Source organism: Haemaphysalis longicornis, unplaced genomic scaffold (genome assembly GCF_048455015.1).
Source record: "Haemaphysalis longicornis isolate Haplotype H1 unplaced genomic scaffold, Haemaphysalis longicornis Haplotype H1 scaffold_10, whole genome shotgun sequence".
NCBI classification, from domain to species: domain Eukaryota; kingdom Metazoa; phylum Arthropoda; class Arachnida; order Ixodida; family Ixodidae; genus Haemaphysalis; species Haemaphysalis longicornis.
In genome coordinates, this window is record NW_027526204.1 from 93,088,877 (window position 1) to 93,109,271 (window position 20,395).

Sequence of the window (20,395 nt, forward strand, 5' to 3'; positions counted from 1 at the left end):
CGCTACTGAATGACGAAACAAAGTGCTCTTCGCCATCAGGTCAGTGACGACAGCTGGACAAAAAGGACGGTCGGGATGGCGACAGAACGCTAGCGGTGATATCCTCCCCGATATTCGCGGTAGAACAAATTTCAGCCTTATTTTAATTTAATGAAAATTATCAGAAAGCATGGAAAATAACAAAACGCGGTCTTTTTGTACAAATAAAATAACTTTCCCAAAATTTCAGACCCCTGCTGACGAGACTACTCATTCGACGAGCCAGGCAGTGAAGCGTGTATTGGGAACACGCTTCACAGGAAAGCGTCACAAGCGCTTGCCTTTTCGCTGCTCCCGCATGATATTGGTACTCAGCAGAGAACGGCAGGATATTTGCAAGTTGTGCGCTCAAGTAATCTATTTGGAATTTACAAGCAGTGGCAGTAGCAGGGAATCGCAGCTCAGATGTCTAAGTGGATCCCGCGGTCCAAACCCGTATCGACGCTTTTCCTTTAACGGTTTTCTGAGATGTTAGTGGGGAATTCCCCACAAAGATACGGCGCGTGCTCCTTCAGGGGAATTGTCCTCTTCTCATTATTGCCTTTTCTCCGTATGTCCTGTGATGTCCTTTCTTAAAAGCTGTGGGTCGTGGCAAAACGCCACACCCCGACCGGGGAAGCAGCGACCCGCTGCTGTTCTTGGTATCTGGGCAGAGCCAGGTGGGGTGTGGTTTTTGGCAAGTGACGTGTACGAGTTCAGTACGAGTGGTTGAGGACGAGGTTGACGGGACGGCGGAAGAAATCCCATGTGTAACATCGGTGATTTGATGAAGCGCCATAACGCCAGGCTTAGGGAGAAATCAGTTTTTCGCCCCACTCGGCGCGTCGGATACCGCTGCAAGAGGAGGGAACCCGCCGGAAAGGGCACCTCGCGGTGGCGTTCATCGCATCGTGTCTTCGGATCGGCTTGTGAAGCAGCGAGGTGGGAATGGGCGGGGTTTCGCTTGCATACTCGCTGCACGGGTGTGTGTCGGGAGGTAGGATAGTACCAAGCAGCGTGATCGCTTACCTTTCGCAAAGAAGGTAAAAGGGTCAATGCCTGACACCATGAATTATATGCGTAGGTAAACATTCCGGTACATGGTCTCTCGCACATGCGATACAAACGTAATACACTAAACATGCTGTAACCGCCTTCAATAGCTGCTTTTCGTCTGGGTCGTTTACCTATAAAACCACTAAGCAATACAACTACGTAACCGTTGCACCCCACCTGTATCAGAAATATTTCACCAGGAAGGAGTCGCTAAACTATAAAATGCTCTTAAAATACCTGCATATCCGGATGTGGCCGAATATTTCCCAAACATTTAGTCTAGACAGTTACAGTGGTTAGTAAGATATTGTGCCTCATCTTGCCGCAGTTCATTGATACGGGCCAGTATCCGGACGTCTGAAAGGTAGTCCGGATAGTTTCAATTTTCAAAACAGGGGAAAGTAAATTCTTATCCAATTTCGCTGAGTAGCATTACTCCTAAATTAAACATTACATCTGATTCGCGACTAAGTTTGAATCAATGAATTTCTTTCACAAATACCACAAAAGCTTCCGAAAGCACTCCAGAACGTGGCCCAACATTGAAAATCCACCCCCAACCTATAATATAAAGCCTGAATGATAACCTTCACATAAATTATCACTTATCGAACGTCGACGAATACTTCAATTATCCAGCCTTGGTGCGTCGCATTATCAACCCCATTATCGGTTATTTTCTAAACTTCGTTTGCAGGGAATCGCACCCTATATTTCCTGTAACTCCCTCTTATGTAATATAAGGTGTATCTCAGGGCGCAGGATTATTCTCTCATCTATTTTTATTATCCATAAAACGTCCTGCCAACATAACATCGAAACCTATTCGCAGACGACTATGTTCTATTCATTCGAACTCTAAAGTACTGAGCCACCTATATCCATTGCACCGCACGTGTAGCCTATTTGAGAGTGCACACTTTGTACATCTTCTGACGTTAACATTTAGGATACTTTATGTTCTTTCAAAGCTAGAATACGCGCCGTCCAATGAATCCACCGAATTCGCATCAGCGATCTAGAATCCATTCCAGGCATATCTCGCTACCTAATTAGAATCAGTGCCAAACCGTGCAGCTCGCGTGATACGTATACCTCCTGCACAGATTATTTTTTCGCCCACAATCGAGGCAAAAGATTTTACAGCCACCAAATAAAACCTTCTCTCATTACCAATTCTAACCCCACCTGCACAAATAAATGGTCCCAAATGTACAATGAATGACTACTTTTCCCCATGCCATTGAACTTAGGAATAACCTCACCGACACCACTACTACGTAAAACCAGACATCATTGCGCGAAAAGCTGAACTCTCACGTCAATTTCATTAAAAACCAAACACGATAGAGACTAACACATGACTGTCTACCGGTTACAGTAAATTTTTCTGTTCCTATAATCCTGATTCTCAATCCGTCTATTTTTCTTTTGCTGTTTACCAAATACCGTACCCATTGTAGTTACTGTATAGTGTGCAATGTTTGTTTACAGCAAATTGTACACTGGCAGGGAGTATTTGTAGCGTTCCCTTAGACCTGGTCAAGACGTGCAAAACATTATTACGCAAGGTACCTGGGTGACATTTAAAGGGGTCCTGAAATACCTTCCGCCGATGCGTGGATGTACATGTAACCAAATAAAGCAATGTATTAGCAATCTCCTCCCGCAAAAATTTTGTTGAAGCGATGAGTATTAGCTGAGAAATCGGAAATCAAAAACCGCGCATTATCGTCGCGCCGCGTTTCCTCCTTTCAACTTACTCTCCGCTGTTGACGGCGAGCGAGCCTTTCCTCCCATGATGCTGCGCTCCTCCGCGGTGACGTACTTCCGCTATTGCGCTGCTCACACAGCCGTCTGCTACGGGCACGCTTTGTTGACACCATGAATGCCGCTCTCCTCTCAAGGCTGGAAAAGCGAACGAAAAATCTGGCCGCATGTGTGCGGCGGCCTGGCCTTGCCCTTTCGCGGTGTACGTTGCTGCTGAACTTTGCTATCGGCGGCACACGACTTATTATCGGTGGCGAACTCGCAGCCGCACGGGGAGGATCCTGCGCTCGCTCCCTTGAATGCACAGTGCACTGTTTATCCAAAAAGCGCCGTATCAGATGTGGCCCCGCTGGTGCCGGGTCTTATTTTGTAGCGGTGGTAATTCCCGCCGGCGGCATGTGAAAAAGACATTTTAAACCGATACAGAACCCGTGCACAAAACGCCAGTTCAACTTGGGGCGACGCGTGGTGGAGAGCGGCAACGTTGGCAAAACATGCTCCACCGCGGCTCTGAGCTTTCTAGCGCAGGAGCGAGCACCATTTCTTTGACAATATCAAACATCAGTTGCCCTGGCAACAAGGCACAAACCGCTCTAGAAATCAGTTACGGTTGCGTGATCCCGGTTCAGCTTGGGGCCCCACCTCGCGGCATATGGGCACTGCAGGCATACTACTCACTCCCATTTGGAAGTGCGAGATGCGTTTGGCATTACAGGATGCGATGGTGTGTGTGTTTTGTGGACGCCTTTGTTTCGCGATGAAATGCGACGTTGTGCTTCTGCGGGTGGATAGTGCTTCCCATGGTCTGGATTATCTTTCTCAAGCGGCGTACGACTCAACCTCGCATGGGGTATGTGCAGTGTGCGTGGCTAAAAGCCATCTCGGTTTGTGCGCCAGAGTAAGTGACTTGCTGTTCGTCCCCGCAAACCGCGCGCGAGGTGAGTACCGAATTTACGACGGGCAGGAGGCAACCCATCCTCTGTCAATCGTAGTTCAGACTTTCAACGCATGTTGTGACGTTGTGTTCGTTCGAAACGCATCTCTGGATTGTTTGGAAGTTGAATAAAATGTATGCGTCAAACCCGGGCATTCGGCTCAGGGCGTTCTCTGCGATTGCAAGAAAGAAGTGCCACGGGGCTTCAACGCTTTCTTTATGGAACGTACTCAAGTAAGAGAATATTCATGTCGTGTTATGGCCCTGTTGCATTCAATACAAACGGTTAAGCGTTTGTTTACACTTGTTTCGTTTGTCGTAAAATGTCCAAGCACTCCGGCACTCCTCTGGCAGATCAGCCGGCGAGCCGACGCTGAGCAGACGACTCATCTCTTTGCCGGAAGTGCGTGAAAAAGCCGCCCAATAGCAGGATGTCTAGCTCATGACGAACATCTGGGAATCGATGATGTAGACATGTGAAGATGGCGGCGTCCAAAACCACAAAGGAAAGGGTGAGAAAAAAGCGACAAACTTTGCAACAAAAGTGTGAGCTTTCCGCTGCGCGTAAAAGAGTAATACTTGGCGCAGATGATGTTGACGACCCAATCTAACGATTGCGCTAGTCAATTTAGTGTGCTCAAAACGCCTTTCAGGGCCCCTTTAAGGAAGATAATCCCAAAAAAATTATTACTTTACACAGGTATACCGAAAGAGATGGCTTCGCGAAAACCTCAGCACTTAACATTCTGCACTAAAACACTGCAACTATATAAAACTTGAGTACAAAATAAAAATGACTGGTTTAAATTCATTGATGTAATATAAAGCTTACTGGAAAACCTATGTGCAAAACATCTGGCTTGATGTTTTTGTATGCATTCAGTGCGGTCGCATACATACCTGAGTTTACGCCAAGTCGACGGTTCAGGATTAATTTTAGCCAAGACGTGCAAAACATTCTTTCGACATCAAAAGGCGGGTGTTCTCGTTTCTCGCCATTATCAGAAAAATGGCCGTCGTGGCTAGGTTCGAACGTGCGTGCAAGGGTTTAGCAGCCCAACGTTTAGCCACTGATCCACAGAAATTGGCCATGGATTAGGGGTTTTTACGGGGGCAAAGTGAATAACTCAGATTTCGCCGTAATTAAAGCTTTACTAAGAAATAATAAATCCGCAGAAAATGTTGCAGCAGCCCTCCATTATGACATGCCTCATAGCCCATAACTGATAGGTTATCCTTTAACGGAACTTCCCGCTGTAGAGCCCTCAGTTGTAGAATTCCTAGCAACTTCCTCACGATTATGCGAGTTCTATACTTCCGTGCTGAACCTTATTGCGAAGAAGCATTTACAGGATGCAATTTTTTCTTCTCTGTCCTTAGTAAATGATCCCATTATGCATAGAACCTTCACATTGTTTTGCCACCTTTTGAACCGTTCATCATGCAGATCGCTAAATACATGGTGTAAGGGATGCCGGTGAATCATTTCACACAGACCAACATGTTCTGGTTCTGGATGTTTGGCACCCACTACAGTTGGGATGATTACAGCCTGCACCTCATTACAGATTCAACAATTTGCTGTACTCTTTGTACTTTATGAGGACTTTCTTTACGCTGTCCTGTCTATGAGTCACATCGTAATACAGTACTACACTTTGGCAAGTACACGGAACTGTGAATCCATTCTTGTGCCCTTGAACAACGCCAGTAGACTGGACAATGTAGAAAGGACGCCCTGAACGGTACGCATAAAGGTAGCACTCCCTGGGTCCTAGCACCTATACTCTGCATAGCAAATTCGTGCAGTGCTGAAAAAGAGGAACGCGTGCTGTCAGCAATGCGCAGATTTCAAGGCATGTACATCTGCTTCCTCATGATGAAAACTCCTTTTTCGCGGTTCGTGTCTGCCCCTCGACACGCACAGCATCTACGCCTCCCTGTCATTTTACAATGCGACGCGCTCGTCGAAGGCGCCCACCGGTGGGACACACTAGATCCTCCGCTGGGACTGGCGTAGCCACGCTATAATAAAACATCATTGTATCTACTGAACAATCATTTGTCCTTCCTCTGTGGAGTAGAGATGTGGCCCCTTATAGCAAAGCCACAACATAGTAAATCAAACAAGACTGCCAGCTTCACCGGACTTCCCCCTCTTACAAAGGATGAAAGGGCTCTGAATTTTCGCCCTTCAGTGTTGCTTGCAAAGTGATGACGTAAGGCCAAAAAGGAAAAGTGTGCCAAGAAAAGTTCATGAGACTGGTTTAACGGTTAATACTAAGATATATCAGCAGCAGTAAAAGTGAAATGATTTAAAATGCAACGAAGATACCTTTATTAGAAGGCTAGGTGGTTGTAATCATGGATGACATGAAATGAGTAGATGTCGAAAACTGAAAAATAGGCTTTACACAAAACATCAGAACGTCTTCAAAGAAGTGTGATGGCTATACTGAAATATGTTGTCGGTAAAATTTTCAGAAGTGTTTGGCGTCGTGTTGTGTCGAGTGCATTGTATTGAGGATGTGGATTAGGGATAGGCCCTCTACACACCTTTTCTATAGGAGTCTTATAGATCCAGTCAGCAGGTGAGTGCTACGTGCGTGTGGCCTATTCATAACCTTGCTAAGCAACTTCCGTGTGCCGGTAGTGCGAATTCCGTTCTTTGTCATTCCAAACGTGGTTTCACTGCGTGTACTTGGTTCTCTGTAGGATCACTCCAGTGTTCCTGCGAAGTTTTGCGAAGTTGTTTGTAATTGTAGCATACTCATACGTCTATGTGTTCCAGTGCATTCCATACGTCTGGAATGCACTTGTACACTGTATGCTTCGCCGCTCCCCAGGTTTCACATTAGTGGAGATGGCCCGGGAGTTTTTTGGACGAGGCGCAGGCGTCGAGGGTGCGCAGGCCGTGCCGCGCAGTCCCAGCACTGCCACGACCACAACTCGACCACGTCCCTTGCCTCATATCCTATACCCGTGACTATACCATCAAGCTTAGTGGTGACCAGAGAATACCAGACGTGACAAACAAGATGCCTTGTTCCCAGCACTTACATTCGATGATTCCAGCTACCTTAGTCGTCTCGCCATTCCCGTGACGCTGTTACTGTCTCGGGACGAGCCATCACGAACCACCTACTATCACCCGTGGCGGCCGGCTCTCATCCATTGTTCGTGGTAATCCGCTCTCCCTACCTCTTCGCACCACTGCCTCTGTTGCAACTTTCACCGGGTGGCCGCTTTCTACCCCATGGCTATGTAACGAGATTGACAAAAAGCGCTACGTGTCGCGCAGCAATATGCAGACCCAAGACTGAATGATGACGACGGAGTCCGCAGCACGCAACCTGACAAACTGGGACAGCACGCAGCCTGGCTGAAACTGCTACGGCGAGTTGTTGTATATAGATGAAATCTTTGTGTAACTAGATCAATTCACCATCAGCCATGGCATGTGCCATTCATCCTTCTGCAACATATAAGTTGGGGGAAAACAAGGGTTAGTAGTGGGTTGTTTTTTTGGCCCAAGGGTATCACGACCAAAGAGTGCCAAGACTGTTAGGCGGGTCTTCAATGTAAGTGTGCTTGAAATGTATGTACGAGATGAGGCTGGTGTTGCCTAAAATTTTGTACATATGTGTAGAGGGCCCGTATTTTAAAACATGAAGAGGCTCGTAATGGCAGATGAAGAGGACCATTGTTCACACGTCAGAGCGCCCGGAGCCTCAGAGTGTCTTGTGCTACTGGGCTCCCTGTGGGCACAAAAGAATCATCAGAAACTCCCTCAATGATCAGGGGGCCTGAGGTCAGCTCCTGTATGATGAGTTTTAAACTGATATCTGCGACATATATGAAGTGAACATTGGTTTATCTCCCAAGTGAAGGGTGCAGTGGAATGTGTTATGTGTAGTTTTATGGAAGTGTTTTCTGGCCGCATTGCAGGATGTGCACTCAACTAGCACATGCAGCATGGAGAGCCATTCCCCACACTTGTCACAAAGTAGTGGGAGTGTGCCATTCAAAATGTATGCGTGCGGGGCGTGAGTGTGGCCTATTCGTAACCTGCAAATAGATACTTCACAGAATCTATTTTCTTTCGTAATGAGGTACTTACCGATGTGTGGATTTATTGTATGTTGTTTACTTACTTTGCTCCATTCCTGCTGCCACAGTTCACGGAGTCTCTATGGTATAGCAGAATTAATATCGAAGTACGGCACCAGAGGTTCACCCACGCCACCGCGAAGAGCTCCCGCAGCAGCATGTGATTATATTGCCATCCAACGGCTGCTGCTATCAAGCATGCTATCACTACTCGTGGAATCCCGTCTCAGCATTCTAAACGTGACAACATGTGAATAAAAATATTTCCATTCATGCAATGTTCAGGTTAAGGGGCCTTCGCAATGACGTTATGGAGAAGCTTTGGAGCAGGTTTGCAGCGTCAAAAGGCAAATTTTGAAGCAGTAAAACTTCAGGACCTTATTTCCGGAACTACATATTATTTGTAGTATCTTCTTCCTCGTAAGCACAAAAAAAATTCAAATCGCTTCAATTCAACATTTAGTGCTGAATCATTCACACCTATAAATTGCACAAACTTGTTTCTCTTATTAAACCGGACAGCTAACAGAGCAAAAACTAGAGATCAGTGAGGTTTCGAGGGTGTCTTCACACGAGCTGGAAGTTATCTGGACACAAGTCGAACACATAATCAGGGACGACATTAAACAGCAATCTAAAAACCCCTGGGGCCCGTTCACACTTGCGACGAAGCGACGCGACAAAGCGACGAAGGCGAAAGCGATCGTCACCCTTGCTGTTCACACTTGCACGCGACATCGAGTGACGGGCGACGACAATTTTTTTTTGCTTTTCTTGTTGTCTCGCGCTCGGAGTGAGACTTCACGGGAGTTTCGCCGCTTGTGGAAACACGGCATCCGGGTGCTTTGGCAGGATGTGATGTCAGGAAGCCTCACCTCCTGCTTCGGCTTCAAACGCGATGGCGCGACGCAGGCGAAAAAAACTGGTCGCGACCGATCGCTCTCGTCGGCCGACGAATGCGATCCCAGGCGACGAAAGCGACAGACATTTTCGTTGCTTTCGCGCGATTTCGTCGCAAGTGTGAACGGGCCTTTACATTGAATATCGGCGACTGAAAAAAATCACCAATAAGGACGCGTACCTCCTGCCACGAATCGACGACGCCCTCGACCACCTCTGCTACGCGAAGTACTTGTCATTGATAGAATTAAAGACATGCTACTGGCAAATAGAAGTGGACGAAACAGACCGATAGAAGACTGCATTCACAACCCCGGACCGCCTTCAGAAGTTAAAGGTGATGCCGTTAGGGCTGTGCACGGTACCAGCAACGTTTCGAAGACTCATGGACACCGTGCTAGCTGGCCTGAACTGGCACACCTCCCTTGTATACCTCGACGAGGTTACGGTATTCTCCCGGACATTCGACGACCACTTTGCAAGACTGGAGTCGGTACTCGAGGCCATTCGTACGTCGGGGTTAACGCTGAAGCCTGAAAAGTTCCGATTCACGTACCAGGAGCTCACGTTTTTGGGCACGTCGTCAACGCAGCGGGATTCCTGCCTGACCCGGCAAAAATTCAGCCATAGCGAAATTCCAAAGACCGTGAGACAAAGCCGTGCGAAGATTTCTCGGACTATCCACGTACTACCCGCGCTTCGTCGCAAACTTTGCACGCATAGCATAGCCACCCACATGCTTTCATGATGATGATGGTTGGGTTTTTTTTTTTGGCGCAAGGCCGACTATGGGCAAAGAGTGCCAAAGAAGAAGTTACTGAATTTTGATAAGACCGTAAATACTAAAATAAATGACTAAAAATAAAAGTGACGCAAAACAAAAGACAATGGAGATGGCTGGTGTATAGGGCCAGGATGACTACACGTGATGTGATAGGAGCTGCAGAAATTTCACTTCCGCTAAAAACTTAACACGTTGAGTAGAAAACATTGGTTCGTCGGCTAAAAAGTATGATGGGTGCAAAGGAATGTGTCGTCTGCGTAATTCAGGGAAATGTTTGTGTCGTGTTGTGTCAAGTACTAGCATGTGATTAGTATGTGGACTACGGATAGGCCCTTTCCCCACCTGCTACACGTGGGTCCCGAAGTTCCAGTGAGCAGATGGGGGTGCGTCACATGTGTATGGCCTATCCGCAGCCTAGCCAGGGCGACTTCAGTGTATCTGTTGTGTGCGTCAGTTGTGTAGCGTCCCAACTGTGGCTTTATTACATGTAGATTGTTGTCTGTTGACTCCAGTGTAATTGCCATATGTTACGAAGCTGTCGTCTGATGTGTGTCTTTAGGTCGGTGTAAGGTACTGTTGTAATTTCAACTGTAGTCATGAGAGCAGCATCACCAGCCATTTGGTCGGCGGCCTCATTGCCAGGGATTCCACACTGCCCTGGTACCCAGCATATAGTTATTTCAAGATTTGAGGCATATGCAGTCATTAGTACCTCGAAAATAGCATTGATCACATAGTTTTTAGATGACCTTCCTAATGACAGTGCCTGTACAACGCTTTGAGAGTCTTTGTACACAATGGACTTGGGAATTTTATGTTTGATGATGTGGTTTGAAACGAGTAAAATGCCATATGCTTCTGCCGTGTATATACTGTTATGAAAATTCATTGTTTTGCTTACTGCAAAATTTGGTCCGTGCGCTGCACAAGAGACTGTAGAACCAGTTCTCGACGCGTCGCTATAGAATTCTGCGCCCCTGTACTTGTCCTGCAGGGACAGGAAGTGCTACAGAAGTGCACTCCTGGGTACCCTATTTTTTTCTACTGTGTGAATGAAAGGTCGCATGATACAGGACGAAGATGCCATGATGGAATAAAATTATGGATACGTGTCTTGTGCGTGTCTGACAGAGGGACCTTCAGTGCAGAAGCCTCCTCTAACTCTGAGAGAGAAAGGAAAGGAGATAGATGGCCTGTTGATGTATCGTTCATGATAGAATTAAAAGGATGGTTGGTAAGAGACACGATCTTAGATGCATACAGCAAGTACACATACTTCCGCTGATGCCCTAGGCACCATTTGTCACACTCGACATACAGACTCTCGACAGGACTAGTGCGGAAAGAGCCGCATGAGAGGCGAAGGCCAAGATGCAGCACGGGGTCAAGCATTTTGAGTGCTGTCTTTGTAGCAGAACCATACACGACACTGCCGTAGTCGAGCCGAGACCCCACCAAGGCCGTGTAAAGGCGCAGCAGGAGTTGTTTGTCGGCCCCATAAGATTGATATGAGGGGACCTTAAGAATATGCATAGTTTTTAAGCATTTGCATTTAAGCTGTCTGATATGTGGGATGAATGTAAGCTTTTCGTCGAATAAAATACATAAGAACTTGTGTTCCTTGTTCACCGGAATCGACACGCTGTTAAGAGTGATGTCTGGGTCTGCGTGGACCCCACGCTTCCTGGTGAACACAACACAAGAGCTTTTTCCGGGATTCAGTTTGCAACCATTCTTGTCAGCCCAGCTGGAAAGTTTGTTGACACCCAGCTGGACTTGACGTTCGCAGATGGACATATTACATGATTTAAAGGATATCTGGACGTCATCTACATACATGGAATAAACGATTGCGTGGCAATGCCTTCCCAAGAGAGTTCATCTTTACTATGAAGAGAGTGCAGCTCAACACGTCACCTTGCGGCACACCGTTTTCTTGCACGTGAACCTTTGAGAGTGAACTACCGACTCTCACTCGAAACGTTCTCTTCGAGAAGTAACTAATAAGGGTGTTTAACATGTTCCCTGAGACACCGAATGACTTGAGGTCATTAAGTATGCCGTAACGCCAAGCGGTGTCGTAGGCCTTCTCGATGTCGAAAAACACCGTAACAAAGAACTGTTTGTGTACGAAGGCATCCTTTATATATCACTCCAACGCAACCAATTGATCGTTGGTGGATCTCCCCGCCCTGAAGCCAGCCTGGTAGCTCTCGAGAAGACCATTGTACTCAAGGAAGTACACGAGTCTCCTGTTGATCATCTTCTCGAGAAGCTTGCACAGGCAGCTGGTCACGGCGATGGGTCGATAACTGGCGGGAGAGGAAGGGTCCTTCCCTTCCTTCAGTAATTCCACTACTATGGCCTCCCACCAAGAGTTTGGAATCTGCCCCAAAATCCATATGTTGTTGTATAGATGTAGGAGTGTTTCAAGAGTGTCTGGGTGTAGGTGTTGTATCATGGTGTAAGTGATTTTGTCTGCACCTGGAGCTGAAGGCTTACATGCGGTCAGAGTGGCCTTCAGCTCATGAATTGAAAAAGGAGTATTGTAGGAAGTGTGCGACTTGTTGTTATCACGCAGGGACTTCTTTTCTGCAGATGTTTTGTGATTCATGAAAGTGTTTGCGTAGTGTGCTGAACTGGACACGTGTTCGAAGTGTTGTGCGAGTGCATCAGCCTGGTCTTCAAGTGTGTCCCCTGTTGTACTAACCAGGGGCAGGCTACCTGTCTGATGTCCATTGAGTTTCCGTATTCTTGTCCATACATTGTGTGTGTCTGTGTATGAGTTAATGGATGTCAAGAAGCCGCGGCAACTATCCCTTTTCGCCTCACGGCGCACGCGCTTCCCAAGTGCCTTTGCCCGTTTAAACGAGATGAGGTTCTGCGGTATGCGGTACCGACGAAGGACACCCCACGCCTTGTTCTGGGCCTCTCGCGCCCGCCTACAGTCCTCGTTCCACCAGGGCCTCCTTGGGTTGCGGGACGCACTGGAGGTCTGGGGAATGGACTTTTGGCTAGCGTCGAGGATGTGCGCCGGGATGAGTTGGGCGGCTTCCTCCACGTGTAAGTGTTTTATGGATGTGTGGTGTAGTTTATATGTTTCTGTGAATGTGCTCCAGTTTGCTTTTGATTCATTAAACCTGTTATGGGAAGATAGACTGTTTGGGCCTCTACCTATATACGTTAGTGAAGTGGGGAAGTAGTCACTACCATATGGGTCCGTGCCCACGCCCCACTCAAGACATGGAAGAGAATTGCAAAACCAATAGCCAAGTCGAGATGTGAGTATGTATTATGTCCTACGTTATGGTATGTAGCCTGTTTTTTGTTGAAAAGGCATGCTCCTGAAGATGTAAGAAATTTCTCTATCAGGCGACCTCGGGCATCCATTCTGTAGGAGCCCCAAAAAGAGTTGTGCGCATTAAGGTCGCCTGTTAGGATGTATGGTTCGGGCAGCTGGTCGACCAGCGCCTCGAAGTCAGAGCTCGAAAGTGCATGATCAGGAGGAATGTATATGGAGCACACCGTTATGAATCTATTGAATATTATTGTGCGAATTCCTACAGCCTCAAGGACAGTGTTCAAAGTGACAGGGTGGCATGCTAAGGATTTCCTGGCGATTATGGCCACACCCCCAGAAGAGTGTGTGCAGCCAACCCTGTCCTTTCTGAATAGCATGTACCTACTTAAGAAATTTGTCTGTTTGGAATTGAGGTGTGGCTCTTGGAGACACATGAGACTTGGCTGATTGGCATGCAGGATATCATACACATCATGATTTTTAAGGAGGCCTCTACAGTTCCATTGAATGATGTTTTCTGTTCCCATTATTTACGTTTAGGAATGAATAGAGTGTTTGTTCATGTGACCTCTTTCAGGGCGGTTACTCTGGGATTGGCCTAGGCCTCTCTGTAGGCTTGCAAGTCGGAGGCCGCTCCTTGCGCTGGGTTGCAGGCAGGAACGGCCCGACATCCATCTCGTCGTCGGATTTCCGAGGGGTGCCCGTCGAACCGGGCTCCCCGGACTTGGCCTCCCTTCGGGAGCCCTTCTTTTGAGGCGCCACCGCCGCGAGCGTCGTGGACGCCAGGAGTGGCACGGACGATGCGGTGACGGTTGGAGCCGATGCGGGGCCCCCGGTGACCATCCTCTCGGCACCCTCCAACGCACTGGAGGACGGGGAGGCAGCGGCGGGAGCGGCACCGGTCCCAACGGAAGAGGTTGGCACCACAGCCGCTGCTGCCTCAGCAAGCGGCGTGATGGCGGGTTGGGCTGCCTGAGGCAACCCAGGGGGCGGAGGAGGGACCAGGTCAGACTCGCTGAACTGGGTCCCTGTGGAAACCAGACGCCGCTCCGCCCCCCGGCGAGCTGCGTCGGCGTACCTCCCCAGGGGGAAAGAGGTGAACCTCTTTCGCGCCTCTGGGAAGGTGATGTTCTCAGTTACCTTGATGTTGAGTATCTTTTTTTCAATTTAAAATTTTTCGCACTTGCGGGAGTAGGCTGCATGAACCCCCACCCCCGCAGTTCACACAAGAGAGGGTGTCGGATGGACAGTTGTCGCTCGGATGGTCATGCGACGAGCATTTTGCACACGTCGTTCAGCCACGGCAAGAGTTTGTACCGTGCCCGAACCGCTGGCACTTAAAATAGCGCCGCGGGTTCGGGATGTAGGGACGCATGGAGCAACGGATAAAACCTGCATTAATGTGTTGTGGAAGAACTGCGCGGTCAAAAGTCAAGATAATGTGCTTGGTTGGAATCTCCTTGTCTCTGTGGATAGTGATGCGTCTCATGGCAGTGACGCCCTGATCCTTCAAGCCGGCAAGGAGAGCCGCATCCGTTTTGTTCAGGAGATCCATCTCGGATATCACACCCTGCGAGCTGTTGAGGCTTCAATGAAGTGTGACCCGGATGTCTAGATCAGCCAGTCTAGTCTGAGCTAGAAGCTTCGTGGACTGCTGCTTGTCATTTATTTCGATGAGGAGTTCACCAGACGTTTGTTTTTTGCACTTATATGATTTTCCTATTATGTCTTCAAGATATTTTGCGATCAAGAAGACTGACTGCGATACAAGTGGTTGGGTTGGATTGAGCGATTCCATCACAAGAAATCGAGAAAAATTATATGGTATAGGGAATGTTAAAGATGGCAATGGGGGAAAAGATACTTCGGTGCGGCCCCTTTTCAGGGACCGATCACTTTTGGAGGGGGGGGGGTTATACTACCCTGCTTTTATACTATGCCCTATACCATAGGGCATAGTATAAAAGCAGGGAGACTGGGGTACTTTCTTCTTTGACCTTACCCTGGTAGTCAAAGAGGTCCTGGAGCTCCCTGCTCGGTATACAGGCAGGGAGCCCATCGGCCGTAGCTTGACCAAGGCTCCGACGGCCACCGTTTACGGCTTCTACCCTTCACCTTTAAACACCTCGCCACGGTTGGACACGGCTTATGTATGGGAGCTCGGGGTCCGCGGTGTCGCTGCTCACCGTCACCATGAATACGCAAGGTGCCCCGTGCGGGGCCCACACGCTTTCAGATGGGAAAGCGCCCAAGAGGAAGCATTCTACGAGCTGCAACAACGCCTTCAAAGCCCACCTGTCCTCGCTTATTTCGACGAAAATGCAAAAACAGAAATGCATACGGACGCCAGTGATATAGACTTGGGAGCCATCCTCGTCCAAAAGCAAAGCAGTTACGAAAAAGTAAATGCTTAAGCCAGGCGTGGTCTGGCCACGGACGAAAACTGCTTTGCCTCAGAGGAAGAGTGCCTCGCAATTATATGGGCTATTTGGAAAATTCGAACGGTCTTCCACACGTGTATGGTAGACCGTTCAAGTTTGTGACAGACCACCATGCGCTGTGTTGGTTCGCGTATTTAAAGGACCCCTCTGGTCGTCTGGGTAGGTGGAGATTGCGCCTGCAGTAATTCGACGTACAATAGTCTTTAAATCCGGCAAAAAACACTCCGACGCCGACTGCCGGTCTCGCGCTCCCGTCGACCCACCACTTCAAGATTCTGACGAAGACAGCGCATTTCTTGGAGTCGTGACGGAATGCTACCTAGCCGCCCAGCAGCGCCCTGACCCCTAGTTACGCGTCATGATAGACTACCTCGAAGGACGCAACGCAGCCGTGCCTACGGCCTTCAAACGGAACTTACCAGCATACAGCCTGAAAAACTCCGTCCTGGTAAAAACTTTCAGAACTGCAACGAGAATGAATCATCTAGTCATCCCCGCAGACCTTCGTGACGAAATTTTGGAAACGTGCCACGACGACCCGTCTTCCAGACATTTTGGCACAGCTCGCACTATTGTAAAAATCAAGGCGAAGTACTTCTGGCCCCGCCTTACAGTCGACGTCACCCACTACGTTCGGAGTTGCCATGACTGCCAGCGACGAAAACCGCCGCCGACAAGACCCGCCGAACTTCTGCAACCGATCGCCGTCCCGTCGAGGCCTTTTCAACAGATTGGAATGGACCTTCTTGGCCCGTTCCCTACGTAACCATCACAGAACAAGTGGATTGTCGTAGCGACAGACTACATGACGCGCTACGCAGAGACCGCCGCTCGTCCGAGGGGGACTGCACAAGAAGTGGCCAATTTCTTTAAAAACCAAGTTGTGCTGCGAGATGGAGCCCCTGAAGTCCTAATCATGGGCCGGGGAACTGCCTTCACTGCTGAACTTTTGCAAGGAATGTTACGCTACAGCAACAGGCATCACCGAAGAACGACGCGTACCACCCCCAAACGAACGGACTAACAGAACGTCTAAACAAGACAATCGCGGATATGCTGTCTAGGTACCTCCACGTTGAACATAAGACTTGGGACGAAGTCCTTCCGTATGTCACGTTTGATTCCAACACGACTATCCAGGAAACAACGCAGATGACACCGTTCAAGCTTGTCTACGGAAGACGGCCGACTGCGATGCTTGACGCCATGCTTCCCCACGTGGAAGACGACGACCTCAACGATGACGTCCAAGGATACCTTCAGCGTGCGGAGGATGCCCGCCAGCTCGGTCTCGTTTGCACAACTGACCCGTAGCTGGTGAATGCCGGACGCACTAACCTCCGACGCCGAGACGCCGAGTACCGCCCAGGGTATCATGTGTAGGTTTGTACTCCTATCCGAAGACGCGGACTCAGTGAGAAGCTTCTGCGACGGTATTTAGGACCCTATAGGATTCTACAACGTGTTGACGAACTTAATACGAGGTGATCCCCGATGGTGATTCCGGAACATCACGACGACGCACGCGGCCCGAAGTCGTCCACGTCGTTCGCCTGAAACCTTACTGCACACACGATGCAAAACTTTTTTGTTGTTTGTCCGGACTGTCGAAGTTTAGCATCGGGCCGATGCCCTCTTAGAGGGGGGTAATGCGACGCACCATGTTTTGGGTTTGTTTTGTTTTTGCCGACTGGCTACACCGGGCAGTGTTATCTGTTTTATCCGTGAGCCAAGTGAAGCACATGTTCTGATCTTTATGCCGCACGTGTTATCTCCTTTGATAGAGAGAGTGTCGCGAACTAACCTAGGATAATCTATGATCTAAAGCGCTCTGGGTGCGATTCGACATGTCTAGAAGCCCTGGCGCCGAGAGAATAATGACCGCAGAGCAGACGCCGCGGCATTCGATTCACCGACACCAGTCTACGCACGTCACTTTGTTGACTGCTGTTGACCACCTGTAAATTCTTGGGAGTTATGTGGGCGCAAGTTCGCTCTAATAAGCTTGTTTTCCTTGAAGACAACTGCGTCGTCTTCGGCTACGTGACAATATGATAGTAGGGCTTTAAGATTGAACAGTAAATCATATTTTTGCTTTTGACAATGCCAGCTGCATTAGCCAACATAGCTGGTCAACCACTTACATAGACCCCGTATTTGCTCTCTCCCACTCGCTCGCTTTTTTGGCGCCAGTCCCGTCAAATCACGCCGCCAAAGAAAGCAGGAAACTGATCTATGTCAGAGTAGGAAAGGAGCCTTCAGGGGGTCTACCTGGCTGTGCCACGTCACCAGAAAGAGCAGGACATACTCTTCCCTAGGTAAAGTGGTTGACAATGAGCATCAGCATCAGATGACATTGATCACTGCATTGCTGCCTGACATTTTGTAGCAAAGTGCATGAAAGCAGTTTCAGCGCAATAATACGTTTAAACCTGGATGGCGCAGCAAAAGGGCACTGGCGAAACGTGAGATTAGTTTCAGAACCCTTTCGAAGGACAGCAGATCAGGTACGTCCTGGGTAAATGACATTACCAGCCAGATTTTCACCCCTCTGAACTAATTATCACGCTACTAACAATGGCTTTCGGTGCGTCGCGTTTTGTTGGATACCTGATCTCTCCTTGCCTCAAAGCTGACACAGAAATCACCAGAAGCATTGCGCGTGGTCCCGTATATTGCTGCGGTGACCGGTAGCGCCACGGGTGCTGGCCACTCGACATTGGTTAGCTCCTGCAAGACATGGGAGAAACAGCAATTAGTTCCCAATGAATGTGCGTGTTTTTTTTTCTGTATACGAAAAACAGCATTTTGCAGAAGTGACTTCCCATAAAGAATGATTTATCGCATGGTAGTTGTATTGCTACACAAAGCATCACACTCAGCTGTGAAGGCATTTCGGGCAGAGCCGTCTACCTGCAGTACACAGGCGAGCCTTTCACTTTGCTTGCCTTGCTTAAACAGAAAGACGCCCAAGATTAACAAGATTTGTCACATGCTAGATGTATTGCATACACAAAACACCACTCAGCATTGGAGGTGTTTTGGGCAGAGCGGTTTATCTGCAGTAAACAGGCGAGCGATTCCGTATGCTGGCCTTGCTTTAAAAGATCAAGCTGAAAACAAAAGTGGGGGATTCTCTGCTCATCACTGCGCATCAAGTTTTCCACTGCCCATGATATGGTGTTATTGATGGTGCAAATAACTTATATTTTAAATTAAATTAACATGCTCAGGCCAACAAGTTTAATTGTTAACTGTTATATTTTAAATTAAATTAACACGCTCAGGCCAACAAGTTTATAACGTTTAATTGTTAAAGCACTGATATGGCAAGAGTTGATGTCAAAGATTCATGAAAACAAGAGGTTCTGAGGGTCTTAAATTCTTAACAGAAAGCACCTTAAGAAGACTTGATTTTTAAGAGAAGCATTGGGTGATTTTTATTAGAGGAAAGCATTACCACACAGCCCTCACACATTTCAATTCTGTGACAAACGAAGGCTACACTGTCACCTCGTCTAGGAAGTAAAGCTTACAAATCGTTAGGTAGGGGCAAGCTTCCCCCGACAAATTACTCGCCGACTTACCTGAATTTTATTCTTCATCGAATACGGAAAGATTTGACATGTTTTTCCTCCATGGTCTTCGAGTTTTATTAGCAAGACCGTGAATCTAGAAAGTGAATCAGCAGCATTCAGTTTACTACTAGAGTATACCTTATGAAATACGAGCACCACAAGGCCGATTGCAACCATAATTAAAAGAATAATTTACCTTTATTCTGAAAATTAGTGGTGTTTTAGTAATATTAAAAGGTACAACCAGCAAAAACTTTATGATGTCCTCTCTGAGGATGACAGCAACTGGTGAGCATATGACCTGACAGACACCATGACACCAGATTGTGCCCGCTGCAAACAAAGCTGTAAGAATTCTTATTGTGGAAAACTTTAAAAAAGACTGAAGGGAGTAATAAACACTGTTAAATTGCCTTGCCAGGATAAAGTCTAAGCCGTAGGGAATGTTTTGAGCTATTTTCGGACATTTCCATGCATTTTAACTTATAAACGTATGTTTTAATGCGTCCCTTATAGTGAAAGGCCCTTGCCGGGTTCCCGATGTTTGCCTATGTCGACTACTGCCAAGTTGCCGTGCTAAATTGAGTATTCCTGGCATTTTCAGCCTGCACATCATGCCTGTGAAGTGACAAAATCCTTACTATAAACATGCAAAGGGTAAAGACAAATTCTCAGCGCAAATCAGCGTGATCTCACTGCCATAGCTTGTGCAACGGCTCCGAACAGCTTATAAACAAACTCAGTTTACACCAATTAAAATGTGACATCACCAAAAAAAAAATTTCAGAGACATTTGAGGGTTTCTTTCAAAACTAAGACAAGCCCAAGTCATTTTGGTAGTAAAGTAAACCAGTCCCCCGTGATACTGACTGCCACGGCTCAATTACGCGTCACTGAAAAATGCTTTTGCTGTGGTAATAAGGCGAGAGCATGCAAAGAGAAAGTGGGAGTGGGTAGAATTATGTGTGCAGTGATGGTGGGGTACTTTCTGCAATTGCATTCAATGACAATGCAAAAAAGGCGCAGGAATATCGTGGTGCAGAAATATACCCCGGAAAATTTAAGCAACAGCATGCATGTATCAGCTAATCACTGCAATGCGCTGATGTGACGGCCGACTCATGTCGAACCAGACTTTTGGAGCAACAAATTGCGAATTCTTTACGTTGTTTACAGCATCGTTAAGTCGTTTACAACATCATTACGTATGTTTCAAATGGAAATAAAATATTGCATGGCGACTACCGAATTCACAACGCAAGTAGCAACAATACATCTAATGCACAAATGCATATCTAAGCTATCTTCCGGATTTTGAAATATTCATACATCACATTTTTGCAGATTTTGAGGACTGTCGTACATATCTTTGTGCCCCGAAAAAAATGGGTGCGCCGAATGAGTCTGGAATCCTAACTACATGTTTCCAAACATCCACATAGCAGCACGTCAAAAATATGTGGTTCTTCCACAACAAAGCCCCGGAATAATATAGCTGACCCA